This window comes from Hoplias malabaricus, chromosome Y, assembly GCF_029633855.1.
Source record: "Hoplias malabaricus isolate fHopMal1 chromosome Y, fHopMal1.hap1, whole genome shotgun sequence".
NCBI lineage: Eukaryota > Metazoa > Chordata > Actinopteri > Characiformes > Erythrinidae > Hoplias > Hoplias malabaricus.
This window is the reverse complement of record NC_089820.1, coordinates 75,316,366-75,334,856: the sequence shown is the minus strand read 5'-3', so window position 1 is coordinate 75,334,856 and position 18,491 is coordinate 75,316,366. Positions and strand designations below refer to the sequence as shown.

At 43.6% G+C, this 18,491-nt stretch overlaps 1 protein-coding gene across 1 annotated transcript in view; it reads right to left on the bottom strand.

Annotated features, from left to right (window-relative positions):
* LOC136678886 (activated CDC42 kinase 1-like) overlaps positions 1-18,491 on the bottom strand; it is a 56,241-nt gene that overhangs the window by 22,373 nt on the left and 15,377 nt on the right. The gene's annotated exons all lie outside the window — the stretch shown is intronic.

The following is an 18,491-nucleotide window of genomic DNA, read 5'->3' as shown; positions in this document are numbered from 1 at the left end:
TGACTGTCTGTGAGTTGGTGTGTTCTCTCCATGTCTGCGTGGGTTTCCTCCGGGTGCTCCGGTTTCCTCCCACAGTCCAAAATCACACGTTGGTAGTGGATTGGCGACTCAAAAACCAAGTGAGTGTGTGTGTGTGAGTGAATGTGTGACTGTGAAGGACTGGCGCCCCCTCCAGGGTGTATTCCCGCCTTGCGCCCAATGATTCCAGGTAGGCTCTGGACCCACCGTGACCCTAAACTGGATAAGCGCTTACAGATAATGAAATGAAGGTCACGGATGTTTCACTGAGACTCAGAACTGTGTTCCCTTGTGGAAAAGGGGGAGAAAAAGTCTACTTTAAATACAGACTGGAGTTAATCTAAATATATAAACTCTAAATCTCTACTTACGTAACACACATCCACTCACTACGTGTTTTCCTAAGCAGCCACAGCGCTGGAGGACCACTGACGCACTGATGCTGGGAAGTGGGTGGGTTTTTGTGGGTTTGGTTGATCTCCACTTGGTACTCACTTTTTATTTCCATTGGAAAAGCAAGTTGGACATCAGCTGCTTTCAATTTTCAAAGCCTCCCTCCTCTGAGCCTCACGCACCCAGTCTGCTCAGCCTCTCTCTCTCTCTCTCACACACACACACACACACACACTCACTCTCTCTCCTCAGGCGCCATGGCATTACTACAGAACAAGGGAGGGCGGAGGTCTCGAGTGGTGCAATGGTCTGAGCATTGGAGTCTGGGAGCCCTCCCCTCAACACAACTTCAGCATAATAGACGTGGATAGGTAGCATTCTCCTCCAAGCGTGTTGAGCTTTCCTGTGGGGTTGTGTCGTAATGTCCATTTGACCAGACGCAGCTAGCTTCGAAGTCTCCTCACCCTCCAAGGCTGGTAGTATCATATGTGATTGGGTGTGTGTGGGGGGTGGCTACTGATGACGACTAAAGCCTTGGAGACACTAAACGACTTTTAAAGTCAGTGCTGGGTATAAACAGACTGGGGATAACACTACACCAAACTAAACAGGCGACTCGCGTTTCCTAGGAGACACACATAAACATGGAGGTGCACCTCACTCACGGTTATTGTTAGCGCTACTATTTGTGTAGATCCACAAAGAAAATAACACGTTTAAATGTCTCTACACACTGCAGAGGGAGCTGGAGATTAGTAGAATAGCACATACTCGAGGCTATATTCCACCTTAAATAGTTCTAAAACATCTGGTCAGTGCTACGTCATTTAAGGTGGAATGGAAAATTCTAATAAAGCTGGAACATAGGCTGTGGCTCGCTGTTCTTTCTCTTACAGGTAATACTAGTTTATTTGGGAACAGGTGCGTCCAGCACTGTGTAATGTCTTGTAGTTTTCCATAAATGTACCATTTAATCTGTGCTCCACTGGAGACTGTGTTTACTTTCTGTGCTCCGTTCTCATTGGCTGCTAACGGGACGCAACCGGTAATCGGGGTCTACATCGGGCTAAAAGTCATGCCGTGTAAGCCCAGCTTAAATTGGCCATGAACCCATAGCTACCACCCTACAGAGACGTATATGGAGGCAGTGGACAGTGGACAGAGACGTTATTGTTGGCAGCTGGTTACACAACGCAGTGAGAAGCTAATTTGCAGAGCACGGAGGAGTCCGGGGGCCTCCGAGATGGTGGAGCTGCTCTCAGAGGAAAAGGAAAGTCCAGTTAATGTCTGCAGGTTCGGGGGGAGGTCAGTGAGGGTCAGTGGAGCACAGCGGAGCCTTTGTCTACATGAAAAGACGAAGGTCACTGGAGTCAAGGCTTTCTTCCTTCCAGTTCAACCACTAACATGTCCAGGAGCACTTCCTCCGGTCAATCACTCCACTGACATGGGAACCAACCTCACTGCGTTACCCCCTTTCACCCTGTGCTTTAAAGCTCAGGACCCCCACAGAGCAGGGACGACTGGGTGCTGGATCGTTCTCAGCACTGCACTGATGTTGTGCTGGCACATGTGGATCAGACACAGCAGTGCTACTGGAGTTTATAACCCCTCGGTGTCACTGCGGGACTGACAGCCAACGCTGACCTGTGTCCACTGATGAAGGACTAGAGGAAGACCAACACAAACAGTGCAGCCACAGACAAGCTACGGTCTCTGACTACGTCGACAAGGTGGACCAATGAGGGAGGGGTGTCTAACAGAGTGGACAGTGAGTGGACACAGGGTTTAAAAGCTCCAACAGCTTGCTGTCAGTAAAGTCCCTGATCTTAAACCGAACCCTGTAACTCATTTCTACAAAGCAATGATACTTTTGTCCGGCAAATATAGGAAAACACACACAGCAGACACACCTCCATATAAATACAGAACAGGAGCATGTGTGAAAGGCTGTGTGTGTGAGAGAGAAAGAAAAGATGGGGCCCTCGAATGTCTCCAGGGGCCGGTCACTTACGCACAGCAGCTGAGAACAGAAAGAACAATATTGACGTTGAGCAAAGTGGACGATCAGAGTGTCACTTATTGCGGGACAGTGGGGAATGTGCATAAGGAATGTACTGAGAGAGAGAGAGAGAGAGAGAGAGAGAGAGAGAGAGAGAGAGAGAGGTGTTTAATATCCCCAGTAGGACATAGCTGAAGACTGAAGTCACCTCCACTGCTCTGGGAGTGTGTTACTTAATCCACAGCTACGTGCAGCATGCGGCTAACAGCAGCGCTCTCATAAAAACATCCGCATCTCACGTCTGAGGACTTGTGGCTGAAACTCACAGGCTAAAAGTTGTTTAGCCAACAACATACGGCCAAGCCATTAAACTGAGTTCACGAGTTCCTGAGTTCATTCACTCCTCCCTAAGACACTAACCCTTAAAGATATTTGCAATTTTGTAACATTAAAACATACTATAAAACTGACCAATTTAAACAAGTCTTAAGTCTACCATAAGGAAATGATACTTTACTAACAATTAGGTATATGACAATAAAGGTTTTGTATAAATGCAGTTTGTTACATAATATTAGCCTGTTATTACCTGTTTACTACAATAAACCAGACCTCAAAAACCAAATGAGCCGCTGCACCTGGCCTTAACAGAACTGAAAGTCAGGAAATATCCATTATGTCTCCTAATATGACGTTATGGACAGATGTTGTTCCTTTCCAAAGCCCCTGGAGAAGATCATCAGCTGAAGCTAATGACCACAGAGTCTGGGGAGAAGAGGCCAGCTGCATTAGAGCACAGTCCAGAGAGTGACCACATGTGCCGTGTGAGGTAATGTGAACAGAGTGTGTGTGCTGTAAGGCTCTAATGAGTGGACAGAAGTCCAAAAAGCGGTTACACCCTGGACACAAACAGGCAAACACTCCGTGGACCAAGACGACGGTAACTTTAATGGACGGCTGTAACTGACTCGTTTTAAACACAGGGGTTTAGTTCGGCCATCACTGACCATTTCTCACAGGGAAACACTCTCTTAGAACATGAGGAACCAAGATTTGCAAGGAGAAACCACGAGGAACCACAGAAAGGAACCGAGACTCAAAAGAACGCACTCTCACAACACGGGGGTCCACTCAGATCCACTCAGGGAGAGTCAAACGTTCTGGACATTGCTCCATTTGTCCTGAAATTAACAGTATTAGGTACCACTTTAGAATCAGAACACACTGCTTGTATAAATCTGTTTATTAATTCTTACTATTATAACATGTAGATAGAAAGGGCACCAGTGACCTGCTGTTTGCCAAATAGTGAACCCACATCTGTCTAGGGCTGGACGATATATCGCCGAAATTTATATCACGATATATTTCTAAATTTCAGTCAATATGATATAAATCCGATATCGATACAAACAACATAAAAGCCACAGAAAAACTGTCCGGAACAAACAAGAAACATGACATCATTAAAAATAACCCTCTTGACTTTGTCAATATTAATATTTTTCAACTATGTATAAATAATAGTACGTATAAACGCTTTATATTGCGATTTATATTGATTTTGAATTATTGTCCAGCCCTAAATCCATCTACAATGTTTAACCTCAGATCTCTGGTACTGACCCTAACCTAATCTCCTCCATCAGTCGACATCAACCCTCTCAGCTTCACAACATAGTTTTAAATAGGTTTAACCCTTTAACCTCCGTCAGAGTGTCTTTTCATACAATAAATAAATAAAATATCACAGTCACACTTACTATTTTTGTGTTACAAAGGGTTATTAATGACTTACAGGGTGTTTACAATCTAATTAATAACTACGTAATAAAAAGGCATTAAACATTTTATAAGTGTAGTCTTATTTTAAAGTGGTACCAATAAAAAAGGAACAGTAGAACTGGAGATACGAGGTTTTTGTTATGTATGTTCTACACTGTCACTCTCTGAACGGAGAGTATCCCCCTTTTTAGTTCGGTTCCGCTTGGCACGGCGGGGTCCTGGACACACTGAGGGCTCAGGCTGGGGGTCCGGTTCTGAGGGGCCGGAGCAGTAAAAGTTTTCGGCGAGGACAGTACTCCATCTGGGGTGAGTGAGGACCCCACCCCCCCGACCGAGACGGCACTTACTCTGTACACATGGAAGTGTGCGAGAAACGGGAAGGACTTCTTCAGCTTGTTAAAGCGCCGCATCTTGGAGATGTCCACTCTGCCGCTGGGTCCTAAAGAAGCCGGAAGGAGTTCAAATGTCCAGATCTTGTCCGGTGGTGGTGGTCCAAACGTGGAGCTGGGGTCAGAAAGTCAACACCCAGGGCAAGGGATCGTTCCTCGGCTTCTGGAGTTGACGGACAACATTCCATCGCGGAGAAAATCCCTGGAAGAGTTCCTGAGCAGAGGGGGGAATGAAGAGACAGTCGAGACCTGACAAAAAGTCCAAAAGCGCCGGTGAGTGACGAAGGGCCTCCAGAAACAGTGTCGACTGCTGGCAACATCCACTGTGAGGGTCCTAGCAAGGTGGACAATGAGATTTACGGCAGGTTTCAGACAGAGTTGGAGCACCTCTTTCTCTTTACGCTAGCTTTCCTTCGCTGTCCATCCCTCTTTCCAGTGCAGGGCTATTAATAGAGGCTACTTTTCACCCTGCAGTCCTCGCTCTCCCGAGAGAGAGAGAGAGAGAGAGAGAGAGAGACTCTCTAAAAACTCTTCTTCTCTGGGGCTGTCTAGTTTAGATCCGCCTCGCTCTGCCCGGTCCTCTGTGTGTGTGTGTGTGTGTGTGTGTGTGTGTGTGTGTGGCGCGGGGGGGACATGTTGTTCTCCGTGTGTGAAGCAGGAGGTGGTGTCTGGGTGTCTCTCTCTCTCTCTGTCTCTCTAAACTTATCCCCCCTTTCCCCTCACCCTGTGCTTTTCTATCCCCCTTTCTCTTTCCCTCTCCTCAGTTCTCTCAGTCTTCCTCTCATCCCCCCTTTGCTTCCATTTTTTCCCTGTTTCTCTGCGTTGCTTTAGCGCTCTGAAAGTTAGGTGTCAAATATCTGCCAAAGTCAGAAAAGAAAAACAAATGTCCCACTGTTATTTACATTGGTCATTAATCTGACTTATTAATGATTTAATAAACAATTTCATTCCCCTCTGGGTGTGTTTGTGTTGATCAGGATCCTCTCACACTGCAGGAGCCACAAGCTGTCAATATTAAGGTCATATTAATAAATATAAACCAAAGTGAAGTCCCCACGACGCATGGAAACCAACGCGTGTGTATATCACAGACAGACGCTGGGCACAGTGCCCACTCTCCCTCCTTCTCTGTCTGTCCCATTCCCCCCTCCCCTCCCTCTCCCTCTCTCTCTGGGACAGAGCCCCTATGGTATTCGGATGGAGGAGCATTTGATGGTGAGCCAGGCGTTCAGATTTAACAGCAGGATGGAAGGATCATTTCCTGTGGGCTGCCCTCATACCCCCCCCCTCCACCACCCACCCACCGCAATGCCTCGCCTCTTAACAACTCAACTCCCCCGAAAACCCCTCCCACCCCTCTCTCTCATTTCTTCTCCTCTATATTTCTGTCACTGTCTTCCTCTCTTTTCCCTCCTCCCTTTGCCCCCTTCTATCTGCTGCTCTCTCTCTGGACTTTTTTTTGCCTTTATTTGGTTTCATTTTTCCTCGCGCTTCCTCCACCCTCCCAGAAACGTTCTCGCTCGTTTGTAAACACTGCCTCTCCCACGTCATCACGCGCGTTTGGTTTTTATGAGTATCCGGCTCTGTCCAGATGAGACGGGTCCAAATGTGCGGTATCTGAAGTGATAAACGCGGTGTTGAGTTGTGTTTTTCTTCCTCGAGGCTGAGAGTGGGCGGGTGGTCAGTAAAAACTAGACGCACAGCATCACAACCGTTCTGCCTCCAATTGCCGCCAGGACACTGAGAAACTCCAGCTTGGCCAATGACACAGGAACCCTTCGGATATTCACAGCAGTGTCACATCCGTAAACTTTGCAGAGGAAAAAATAACTAACTGAGAAAGGTATTTGAAATATTTATAGACATTAACAATGCTGCTAAAATACCTTTATATTCTGAAAGTGATCAATAAATAATTCGCTCCGATAATAAAACCAGAATAAAATCATTATTCTGCAGGTGTACCTGTTTGTGCTTGTGAGGGGTCCTTCATACACACACACACACAGTTAGCAAGCTTGCACACGTAAACAAAAACAGAAAAGTAAGATATAACTGGAAAACAACGCATCTCTGGGACTCCTCCAGCTGTAACCCGGCAGTGCACCTCAGGGGCAGGGGCTTTGGTAGGAGAGCTGAAACGAGGGCATGGCATTGCATCAGGATTTTTTTTCCTCATCACCCTGAACTTCACTCTGTCAGCTCAGGAAGCAGGTGATATTTGACGTTTTCTTGTGACTTGCGTCCTGTTCGCCCGGGCCCTGCGGTTCTGCGCTGACCTGCGCAGCAGGACGTGCCAAAAATCACACCACACCTCCACATGTAGCACCTCCGTCAGAGCACTGCTCGGAAAACGCTGCGGTGCCCACTACTACCAGACCATCACTACTGCTGCAACACAACATCAACATCAAGCAAAACAAACTGTTTCTCACAGCATTGTTTACATATATGGAAAGGGGAGTGTGGAGGGTGTTTCCACAGCTGATCAGCTCCTAAAGATGCAGTGACCTGGTCTGCCAGCAGAGGGCAGCAGCAAAAACACAATGACTGACCTCATTTAGAAACAGTGAGAAAATTGACTGGTCATTCCCTAGCTCTCCATCACTCACTTAACTATTCAACAACACTGCCTCCTGACCGCAGTGCTCCCAGCTCTCTGTCCCTCTCTCTCTCTCACACACACACACACACACAGTAAGAGAGTGAGAGAAAGACACAGTCAGAGACAGAGGAGATCTATGAACAATGGAGTCACAAAGGACTGCAGAATAAAGCTTTAAAATAATTTTTAAGGTTCTGTTTAACATTAAAAACAGAAAAGGCATTATCTCTTACACAACAGTTTTCTTTGCTTTGATCCAAAAGGCGATGTCTTTTTTAGGCCATGGCTTTCAATTTTGGAGCATCTCTACAGTCAGATCCTCTAATCAGAGTAAAAACGACAGAGATATTAAAGATTAACAGCCCTCAACAAACTACACCTCGCCTGCCCCCAACACCTCCACTCCCAGACCTCTAGGAGTGAAGCTGATGTTGATGTTGTTGTTTTTGGGATAAAAAACCCTTAATCAACATCGTTTATGAGGCTTTATCCCTTCAATCAATCAGACCATGCTGTGTGTGTGTGTGTGAGTGTGTGTGTGTTGGGGGGGATTAAGGCCCTTTCACTGCAGCTTTGAGTTATTAGAGGATGAACACCCAGAGCAAGTCCATATGCCCCCTTTTACAATTAAACTGTACAGCCACGGGGGGGCAAGGATTAACACACACACACACACACACACACTGTGTGGATATAAACACAGTAAGGCACTACTACGCTTCACCAGATACAATATTTATGAACAGTTCAAAGCCAAATGGTCAATTCTTGTATTTTAGTAAAGTTGTATATTCTTATTTTTGATATCCATGAGATGATAAAACCCCATTTGCAAGCAGACGGCAGTGTAGAGTCAGGTCACGTAAAGACTACTGCAGCTGTCTAATGGTGCTTTTCTACCTCATGGGTCCGGCTCTGCACGACTCGGCTCAGCACGGCTCAGCTCACTTAAAGCTTATCAATTTTCCACTAGCACAGCTTCCCCGCAAAATGGAGCCGGTGATGTCGCAAAACCCCAATCTAAACCCTGGTAAATGTAGGTGCTGTTCACTCATTGTGTATTCATGTGTTGTTTTTGTTTTTGAGACTGAACACAGCTCCACACCCTAGTTCTCACAGATCAGTTTTCTTTGCTGCACGTTCAGCTTTTGCTGGAGATTTTCATCAGCCATCGATGCAAGGACCATATAAACACCTTGAGGTAAAGTTACAAGCTGCCGTTATGAGTCGGACAGAAGCTGCTCTAACTTAAGAGTCTTTTACAAGCGGCGAGTTTCGTGGTGATAGACATGTCTCTCTGGCCCGTCGGTGCTCTGCAGGGTTTACACCAGATTGCTCTAAGACTGCAAGGGAAGCTCAGCTTGCCCTAAAATGTCAAAAAATAAGTGATCAAATATATACTGTTCTGTGTACATGTCAGTGAATAAATATGCACTACAACGCGCTCAACTTTTGTTCACAATCAGCTTCTTATCACTGGTAAAGACGTGGCTTTCCCGCAGCTTCACAGTGCTTTAAACAGTGAGGACGCTGAGTGTCCACAGAGTTCAATAGCGAAGCAGCGAAACGAGACGAGTCATTGGATAAATGCTGGGCTTTTATCCAAAAGCGAATCAGCGACCCTTTAGTGTAAAGATCCGTAGGAGAATTACATTTTCATTCTGTTCTGAGTTGAACAAGGCTTTCTGGACACATTTTATGATGCAGGCCGAATTTGAGCTTCCCCTCCTTGAAAGACCAGCATCCGCCACTGGTTTACACGTCACAATTTAGTACCTACTTGGGATAGTTGGAACCCAGCTGGGACTGAAAATGTACCCGGTTACAGGGACCAGGGGCCAGATTTGTCCAGTGGAAATGCAAAAGAGCAGTGCAGAGTTGAGGAGAGTCGTGTAGGTTCCATGCAGTGGAAAAGAGCCGTAATGGCTACTACAGCAGACCAGAAGAAGATCGTCCACAGTGAAGCTGCAGAGTGGTGCAGAAAAGCAAAGGTCACTGTGCACTCACAGAAACAATGGAATAAATATTCAACATCATTTAGTAAATCAGCTTGGTGTCTACTATTGCTGTACATACACAGCCATTTCCAGGTCATACGTGTACTTACTGGAGGAACAATACAAGGTGTGAGAGAGAGAGAGAGAGAGAGAGAGAGAGAGAGAGAGAGAGGTGAGGTTTGCTGCTGCAATATTGAAACATCATCGGACTCCTGCAGTCTCTCAGGGCTGAATGAGCTAATACTGCTTACTGTGAGAAAAGAGAGAGCGCTGCATTCACACACTCACGCACACTCCCACACACACTATAGAGCAGCATGATCATCCATATACATCACGCCACAGTGTAGAACACTGCATTTGATAACACTGAAACACTATGTGATGATTAATTCTATTATACATTAAATATATTAGATGTGCTCCACTAATCTCACCTCGAACCCTTCTGTGTGTTTCTCTGTTTCAGTTCTGTCATTAACTCCAATGTAAGATAAATAAAGGAACAAGTCAAAATACAAACAAAAAGCTCTCGCCCCCTGTGCTTCCTGTCGAGTACTGCAGTATGTCACAACGGCCCCGCGGATCACTGTGCAGTTCTTTGTATTCAAACTGAGGTGACTGCAGCATCGCAGGACAGCTCAACATGCGAAGAGGAGAACACTAACTGCCCCCTGGACTGCACTATGTCAAATGGAGATGTAGACGTTAGAAAGCTAATGATAGTTCAGCTCCTCTTTCTTTTCTTCAGTTCTCACAGAAAAACAAAAGCTGGTAACACCTCTCTCACTCTCTCTTACACACACACACACACACATACACACATACACACATACACACATACACACATACATACAGTAAGAGAGTGAGAGAAAGACACAGTCAGAGACAGAGGAGATCTATGAACAATGGAGTCACAAAAGACTGCAGAATAAACCCCATTCACCACAGCTCCTCAATGACCTCACACTGCATTAAACACAAAGTCTAAGTGGTTGTGTGTGTGTGTGTGTGTGTGTGTGTGTTGGGGAAGATTTTAAATCCCCTATTATTGCACTGAAGACACAGACACACCCACACCTGTATTTAATATGTATGCATCATTTAGCAATTCCAAATACAATGTGCAATTCAGTACGTGTTCACTACACTGTTCAGTACACTATTCAGTATGAGTTTACTACACTGTTCAGTACAAAATTCAGTACACCATCCAGTACACTGTTCAGTATGAGTTTATTACACTGTTCACTACACCATTCAGTATGAGTTCACTACACTGTTCAGTACACCATTCAGTACACTGTTCAGTATGAGTTTACTACACTGTTCAGTACACCATTCAGTACGCTGTTCAGTATGAGTTTACTACACTGTTCAGTACACCATTCAGTACACTGTTCAGTATGAGTTTACTACACTGTTCAGTACACCATTCAGTACACTGTTCAGTACACCATTCAGTACGTCATTCAGTACATTGTTCAGTATGAGTTTACTACACTGTTCAGTACACCATTCAGTACGAGTTTACTACATTGTTCAGTACACCATTCAGTACACTGTTCAGTATGAGTTCACTACACCATTCAGTACACCATTCAGTATGAGTTCACTACACTGTTCAGTACACCATTCAGTACGTTGTTCATTATGAGTTTACTACACTGTTCAGTACACCATTCAGTACGTTGTTCAGTATGAGTTTACTACACTGTTCAGTACACCATTCAGTACGTTGTTCATTATGAGTTTACTACACTGTTCAGTACACCATTCAGTACGTTGTTCAGTATGAGTTCACTACGCTGTTCAGTATGAGTTTACTACACTGTTCAGTACACCATTCAGTACGCTGTTCAGTATGAGTTTACTACACTGTTCCGTACACCATTCAGTACGCTGTTCAGTATGAGTTCACTACACTGTTCAGTACACCATTAAGTACATTGTTCAGTATGAGTTTACTACACTGTTCAGTACACCATTCAGTACGCTGTTCAGTATGAGTTCACTACACTGTTCAGTACACCATTAAGTACATTGTTCAGTATGAGTTTACTACACTGTTCAGTACACCATTCAGTACGAGTTTACTACACTGTTCAGTACACCATTCAGTACGCTGTTCAGTATGAGTTTACTACACTGTTCAGTACACCATTCAGTACGCTGTTCAGTATGAGTTCACTACACTGTTCAGTACACCATTAAGTACATTGTTCAGTATGAGTTTACTACACTGTTCAGTACACCATTCAGTACGCTGTTCAGTATGAGTTCACTACACTGTTCAGTACACCATTCAGTACGCTGTTCAGTATGAGTTCACTACACTGTTCAGTACACCATTAAGTACATTGTTCAGTATGAGTTTACTACACTGTTCAGTATGAGTTTACTACACTGTTCAGTACACCATTCAGTACGCTGTTCAGTATGAGTTCACTACACTGTTCAGTACACCATTAAGTACATTGTTCAGTATGAGTTTACTACACTGTTCAGTACACCATTCAGTACGCTGTTCAGTATGAGTTTACTACACTGTTCAGTACACCATCCAGTACGAGTTTCCTACATTGTTCAGTACACCATTCAGTACACTGTTCAGTATGAGTTCAATACACAGTTCAGAACACCATTAAGTACACTGTTCAGAGACAAATGCCCCTTCCCCTCTCCCTCCCCCAAACCCTGTTCTCCATCCACACCCCAAACCCCTCACTCCACATGTCCCTTATAACATGTCCCCTGTGGAACTTCCATCTTTTTAACGGTAATTTCCAAAAGTGATTGAGGAAACACGAAACACGTGTCAACAGAAAACCGAACTCCAGCTACGTTTCGCCTATTCCTAATGGCCCATGGTCACTCAGTGTAATGGGCAGCTGAATGGGTTGAGAACAGGCAGCTTTGGCAGGACTGGAATGGTTTTAATGCTGACTAAAAGACTACAGAGGATGCTAAAGCTCTATATATGGTCATAATGAGTGACACACTGACACAGTTCCCATTGTCATTAGAAACAAAGCCTCTAATATTAAAAGTCTGGAAATGACAGCTATTAAAATACCTCGTCCAGCACCTCGTCCTCGTCACACTCGCTGGGCAGCCGCTGGTACTCTGCAGTGTCCCCCATGTTGAGGTCAAATGTCGGGTCCAGACAGGGATTTACCTGTTAGCTTATAGCTCTAGTCACCACATCAGCATGGTCGCTAGGTCCAGAAAGGCGTCTTTGTAGTCTTGGATTCACCTAAACAGCATGATGAAGGTTGTTGACCAGTCCTGTGGTCAGAATTCACGAGGTAGAGGGTTACCTTTCATTTGTTTTACAGACGCAGACAGTCTTTTGTTTTCTGCTTATAGCGGTTCTTTAAATTCAGTTCAGAAACCATACGTCTCTCCGAGGCTTTCCTTTCTCATACACACTGGGGTTGACCAGTGGTCAGGATTCACCAGGTACAGGGGTTACCTTTCATCTGGCTCCAGACAGGGCTTCTGTTGGTGTTTGTAATTTCATCTTAGTATTTCATTTCTCTTCACATTAGTGCAGCCGTAGCTAGTTTTCACATCCGGTATCCCAATGTTTAAGGTCAGTGTTCATCTTTGTCCCCTCGCTGTCCATTCATGTGGATGAAGCTAGTGCCCCTCCAGGCGGTCATTTAATCAAGGCTGTGTTTATATTAATCCTTTTTACTGGAGTGTACTGGTAAGATCCTGATCATATGCCTACATTCCTCTTGTGCTTTACATCCAGCCAGTCCTCCACTCTTCTCTCCTCCACTCGTGCTCCCTCGTTCTCTCTCCCTCTCTCTGCCAAACAGCTGTGACGGCAAGAGGTTTATTCCCTTTTTCTTTCCCTCCTCCTTAATAGCAGTACGGACTCAGTATGGAGTGCCGTGGGCTAATCCCTTTTTATTGTTGACATGTTTTTTTTCCCCCTCTCTCTTTCTCCTGTTCTCCCTCTTATCCCTCTATCGCCTGCATTCTTTCTTTTTTTAATCCTTTATCCCTGTGCTGTGCTCTGCTGCCGGCCTCTGCCGATGCAGTGAGTGGTTACACCCAACAACACTGCTTCAGAACCGACCAATCAGGAAATAGCTGGCATCCAATAGGAAGAAGGGGGGGTGGTATCCTTAATGAGGAGGATTTAAACCAGAGAGAGAGAGAGAGAGAGAGAGAGAGAGAGAGAGAGAGAGAGGAGGGAGGGATGCAGGGGGCCATCTGGGACATCTGGATGGATGGATGGATGAGAAGATGAAGGGAGAGAGAGGTTTGATTCCTCTCTCTCTCTCTGATACAGAAATTATGGTCAATCGTTTTCACAAATACACGAAAACCACAGCTGTCCTGAGGGTGCAATCAAAGGTGAATCAATAAGCCACATTTATAATCACTTGTAAGAGTGGTTCCACAAAAACTACCCCGATGCCAGCCTCTGTGCAGCCCACCCACAGCAGGAGCAGAGGGGAGCTGTATCTCAGTCCGTCCTCATTCTTCAGACCCCTGTCCACTGTGGTCTGAGACGAGGAAAGCTCCGAGCGTCTCTCTCCTGTCCAGGTTAACGTTTCTCCTCTCTCGTCTTTAACCCACTCCTGTGACATTTACTTGTGGCAGATTTATGGCGGTGGTCCGGCAGAGATGTCTCATCATAGTGTGAACATAACACTAAAGGGAACACCGAGGAAGGGCCGAGAGACACGTATGCGTATGCATATCTCTCTCTCTCTCTCTCTCTCTCTCTCTCTCTCTCTCTCTCTCTCTCAGAAAACAGAGACAGCATATATATCTTATTCTTTTGTCTCCATTAGGTTTCAGTGTCCCTCTCCTGTCTCTTTCTCTCTCTCTCATTCTTTCCTTCTCTGTCTCTATTCTTTTTCTGTTATTCTCTCTCTCATTCTATCCTTCTCTCTCTCTCATTCTTTCCTTCTTTCTCTCATTCTTTCCTTTATTCTTTTTCTCTGTCATTCTCTCTCTCTCTTTATTCTTTTTCTCTGTCATTCTCTCTCTATTCTTTTTCTCTGTCATTCTCTCTCTCTCTTTCCTTCTCTCTCTCTATTCTTTTTCTCTGTAATTCTCTCTCTCTCTCTATTCTTTTTCTCTGTAATTCTCTCTCTCTATATTCTTTTTCTCTGTCATTCTCCCTCCATTCTTTTTCTCTGTCATTCTCTCTCTTGTTTTTCTCTCTGTAATTCTCTCTCTCTCTATTCTTTTTCTCTGTCATTCTCTCTCTATTTTTTCTTTTTCTCTCTGTAATTCTCTCTCTCATTCTTTCTTTCTCTCTCTCTATTCTTTTTCTCTGTCATTCTCTCTCTCTCTATTGTTTTTCTCTCTGTAATTCTCTCTCTCATTCTTTCCTTCTCTCTCTCTCATTCTTTCCTTCTCTCTCTCTCATTCTTTTTCTCTGTCATTCTCTCTCTATTTTTTCTTTTTCTCTCTAATTCTCTCTCTCTCATTCTTTCCTTCTCTCTCTCTCTCATTCTTTCTGTCTCTCTCTCTATTCTTTTCCTCTCTGTCATTCTCCCTCTATTCTTTTTCTCTCTGTAATTCTCTCTCTCTCATTCTTTCTGTCTCTCTCTCTATTCTTTTTCTCTCTGTCATTCTCCCTCTATTCTTTTTCTGTCATTCTCTCTCTCTCTCTCTCTCACTCTCTCTCAGTGTTAATGAGTGAATGTGGCTGATGTGATGATTTACTGAACATAGATTAAATGGCCGTAGTTCCTGAACGTCTGAGAGCTGTAAGTATTAAAGCTGTTTTCTCTGTTCTGTCCATCATTAACCCTCCCTCTGTGAGCAGATGGCTGAAGCATCAGCAGCAGTGTCATTAAATCTGCACACACACACACACACACACACACACCCACCACCTACTGTTAGAGGATATTCTCCAGGAGCCGTCCTTCACACACAAACAAGGAGAGCGTACACACACAGAGAGGTCCGTAAACACACAGAAAATCAGGCAAATGAATACAAAACATTATTATATAGAAATCTCCTGTTAAGCCCAGCACAGCCCACTACAGTCCACCACAGTCCAATACACACACACACACTTTCTCTGAGCACTCGCTGTTTCAGTCCATTTACCTGCCACAGCTTTAACTTCATTCTGTGCTTTATTTTTTTTCTTTTCTTAGTTTCTTTATTCCTCTTTTGTTCTTTCTTTCATTCCTTGTCTTTTTCCTTATTTTCACCATTGTTTTTTATATAATGGGTGTTTTTATTCGTTTTTTAGACATTCTCTCCCCTTCTTTTTCTTTTTGTTCCTTTCTCTCTGTGTTTTTTGTTTATTTGTATATTATTGCATTTCGTTCCTTCCCTCCATCCAAATCCAGTCAGCTGTGTGTGTTTTACAGAAGAACGCCGCTCATTCTGGGTACATTTGTTTATGATCATGAAACAGAAGAAGCAGTTCTCTGACTGTTATTTAAATGATTCCCTGGAATCACATCAGGCTTTAGCTTCAGTGAACTCAGGGGGCTACAGGATCCCTCTGAGAGAGAGAGAGAGAGAGAGAGAGAGAACCACAGATCTGGGGAATGGATTTAGAGTCTGGAGAATGAGACACAAACTTAAAGAAATGTATCCAATCATTTTCTGCCCACCATCAAATACAGGTTCCCAGTGTAATGTAAAGCACAGTGAGCAGATTTCCAGAACCAGGCTCAGCTCTACATTTTCATACAACTACACACACACACACACACACACACACACAGTTCTTGTTCAACAGTCTTTGTCATTTCAACTTTATACAGAGTACACAGTGAAAGGGATCAACGTTCCTCCGAGGCCATGGTGCAACTCCAAACACAAGTGTAACACAAGTACAAGTGCAGACAGACAGAGGGAACAACACAACACAGACTAAATGTGTTATCTATGCTTTCTGTAGAAGCACAGCAGTCTTCACTGAAGCAGCCGCAGAACAGTTAGGGGGTGGGCGATATGGCCCTAAAATAATATCCCGATATTTCAGGGTATTTTGGGGATAACGATGTTCTCGCCGATAATAAAAAACACTGCAATAGGTCATAATGGTTATATTTATTTAAAAAACTATATTTTAGTACAAATGTTAAAAACATTTTTAAAAAACTGTAAACATTAGTTTTTTTTTGTAAACTTTAACTTACCAAGATTCTGATTCTGTATAAAACAACAATGCAGCATTTAAATCTACCACGCAACCAAGGTGCAGAAAACTGTGTGCGTGCAAATAAACATCAAACGTAAACAATTACACAAAAAGTAACCTTACATCTTACACAGTAAATAACTAAAAAACACAGAATTGTTGAGTCATTACGTTAACTCAGAATACGTGAAAAATTACGTAAACTCAGAACACGTGAAGAATTACGTAAACTCAGAACACGTAAAGAATTACGTAAACTCAGAACACGTAAAGAATTACGTAAACTCAGAACACGTAAAGAATTACGTAAACTCAGAACACGTAAAGAATTACGTAAACTCAGAACACGTAAAGAATTACGTAAACTCAGAACACGTAAAGAATTATGTAAACTCAGAACATGTGAAGAATTACGTAAACTCAGAACATGTGAAGAATTACGTAAACTCAGAATACGAGAAGAATTATGTAAACTCAGAATACGTGAAGAATTATCAGAATATCACAATTATCATGATATATATTTTTTTATATTGGTTTAAAAATGATGACGAATGATCATCGTATTATTGCGAATGAAACAATATGGCACAGCCCCAGTAAGAGAACAGGAAATAACATTCAAATTATACAATGTACAACACATGTAAGATACGTCCGGTGTCTCAGTGTGAGATAGTAAATAAGTGCAAGAATGCTTATCAGGTTATCTGGGATAAGTGTTTGGTGAATGTGTGTGTGTGTGTGTGTGTGTATGGAGCAGTCTGTCAGTTCAGACACACACAGGTCCAGATAATCACACTGTGTGAGTGTGTGTAGAGTTTGGCTCCTGACCTACATCCTTCCCCTTCGTTGAGCAAAACACAGAGACCTACTTTTCTTTACTTAACAGCCATTAAGTACAAGTCGCTCAGAAGTGAAAAAAAGATCTGTGTGGAGGCCTGGGCCAAACTCCCTGCTGCAGTGTGTGCAATCCTGGTCAAGAACTACAGGAAAGGTCTGACCTCTGTAATTTCAAACAAAGGTTTCTGTACCAAATATTACCTTCTGTTTTTCTACTGTATCAAATACTTAGTTCATGCAATAAACGCTAATTCATTTAAAAATCATAGATTGTAATTTTCTGGATTTTTTTTTAGATTCTGTCTCTCACCATTGAAGTGTGTCTACGATAAATATTACAGTTTTACAATATTACAATATTACCTCTCCATTCTTCGTAGGTGGGAAAACTTGCAAAGTCGGCAGTGTGTCAAATACTTATTTTCTCCAGTGTGTCGCTGTCACACAGCTTTGTGGGTTCAAGTCCCGCTCCGGGTGACTGTCTGTAGTTTGGTGTGTTCTCCCAGTGTCCACGCAGGTTTCCTCCCACGGTCCAATAAAACACATTGGTAGGTGGAATGGCGACTCAAAAGTGTCCATAAGTGTGAGTGTGTGTCGCCCTGTGAAGGACTGGCGCCCCCTCCAGGGTGTGTTTCCGCCATGCGTGCAGTGATCCTGGGTAAGCTCCAGACCCACCACGACACTAAATTGTATACACCGTTACCGACAATAATTAAAATAATATATATTTTTTATCCAGTTCTTTAGGAAATGTTGCAAAATTATTTTTTTTATTATTATTCTCCTAATTCTCCAAAATATTTGTAAAATTACACTGAGAGAGTAAGTGGGGGAACTAGGGCTTAGGGACTGGAACCATTAACTGAGTCATTATTTACAAGAACACTAGGTAAGAATTGATATTTTGGCTCCTGGGCTCCCCCTACAGTTGCAGAGCGAGTGTAACCTTTACAACACTGTCCTGATATCAGCGGGGAGTGAGGAAGTAAAGGAGGTGGGGTTACATAGTGCAGATTCTGCAGTGCTGAGCCTGGAATAGCAACAACAGAGGCTCTGACAGCACAATGAATTTAGAAACTGTAAATGAGGTAAAAATACTACCTAGTGTTGCTTTAATGGACAGTGTTTTGTTTGTTTCAGTTGATTTGGAGCATTTCTATTGGTCCATTTACTATAACATTATTACACACAACAAAAGGCAGGTGGACATAGGTTTAAAAATAAAATGTTAAAAGTTAAAAAGAGAGATATGAAGTTTTGTCCCAAGACAAAACGAGGGCATTTCAACGTAGAGATACAGACAACAGAGCAGACTTAA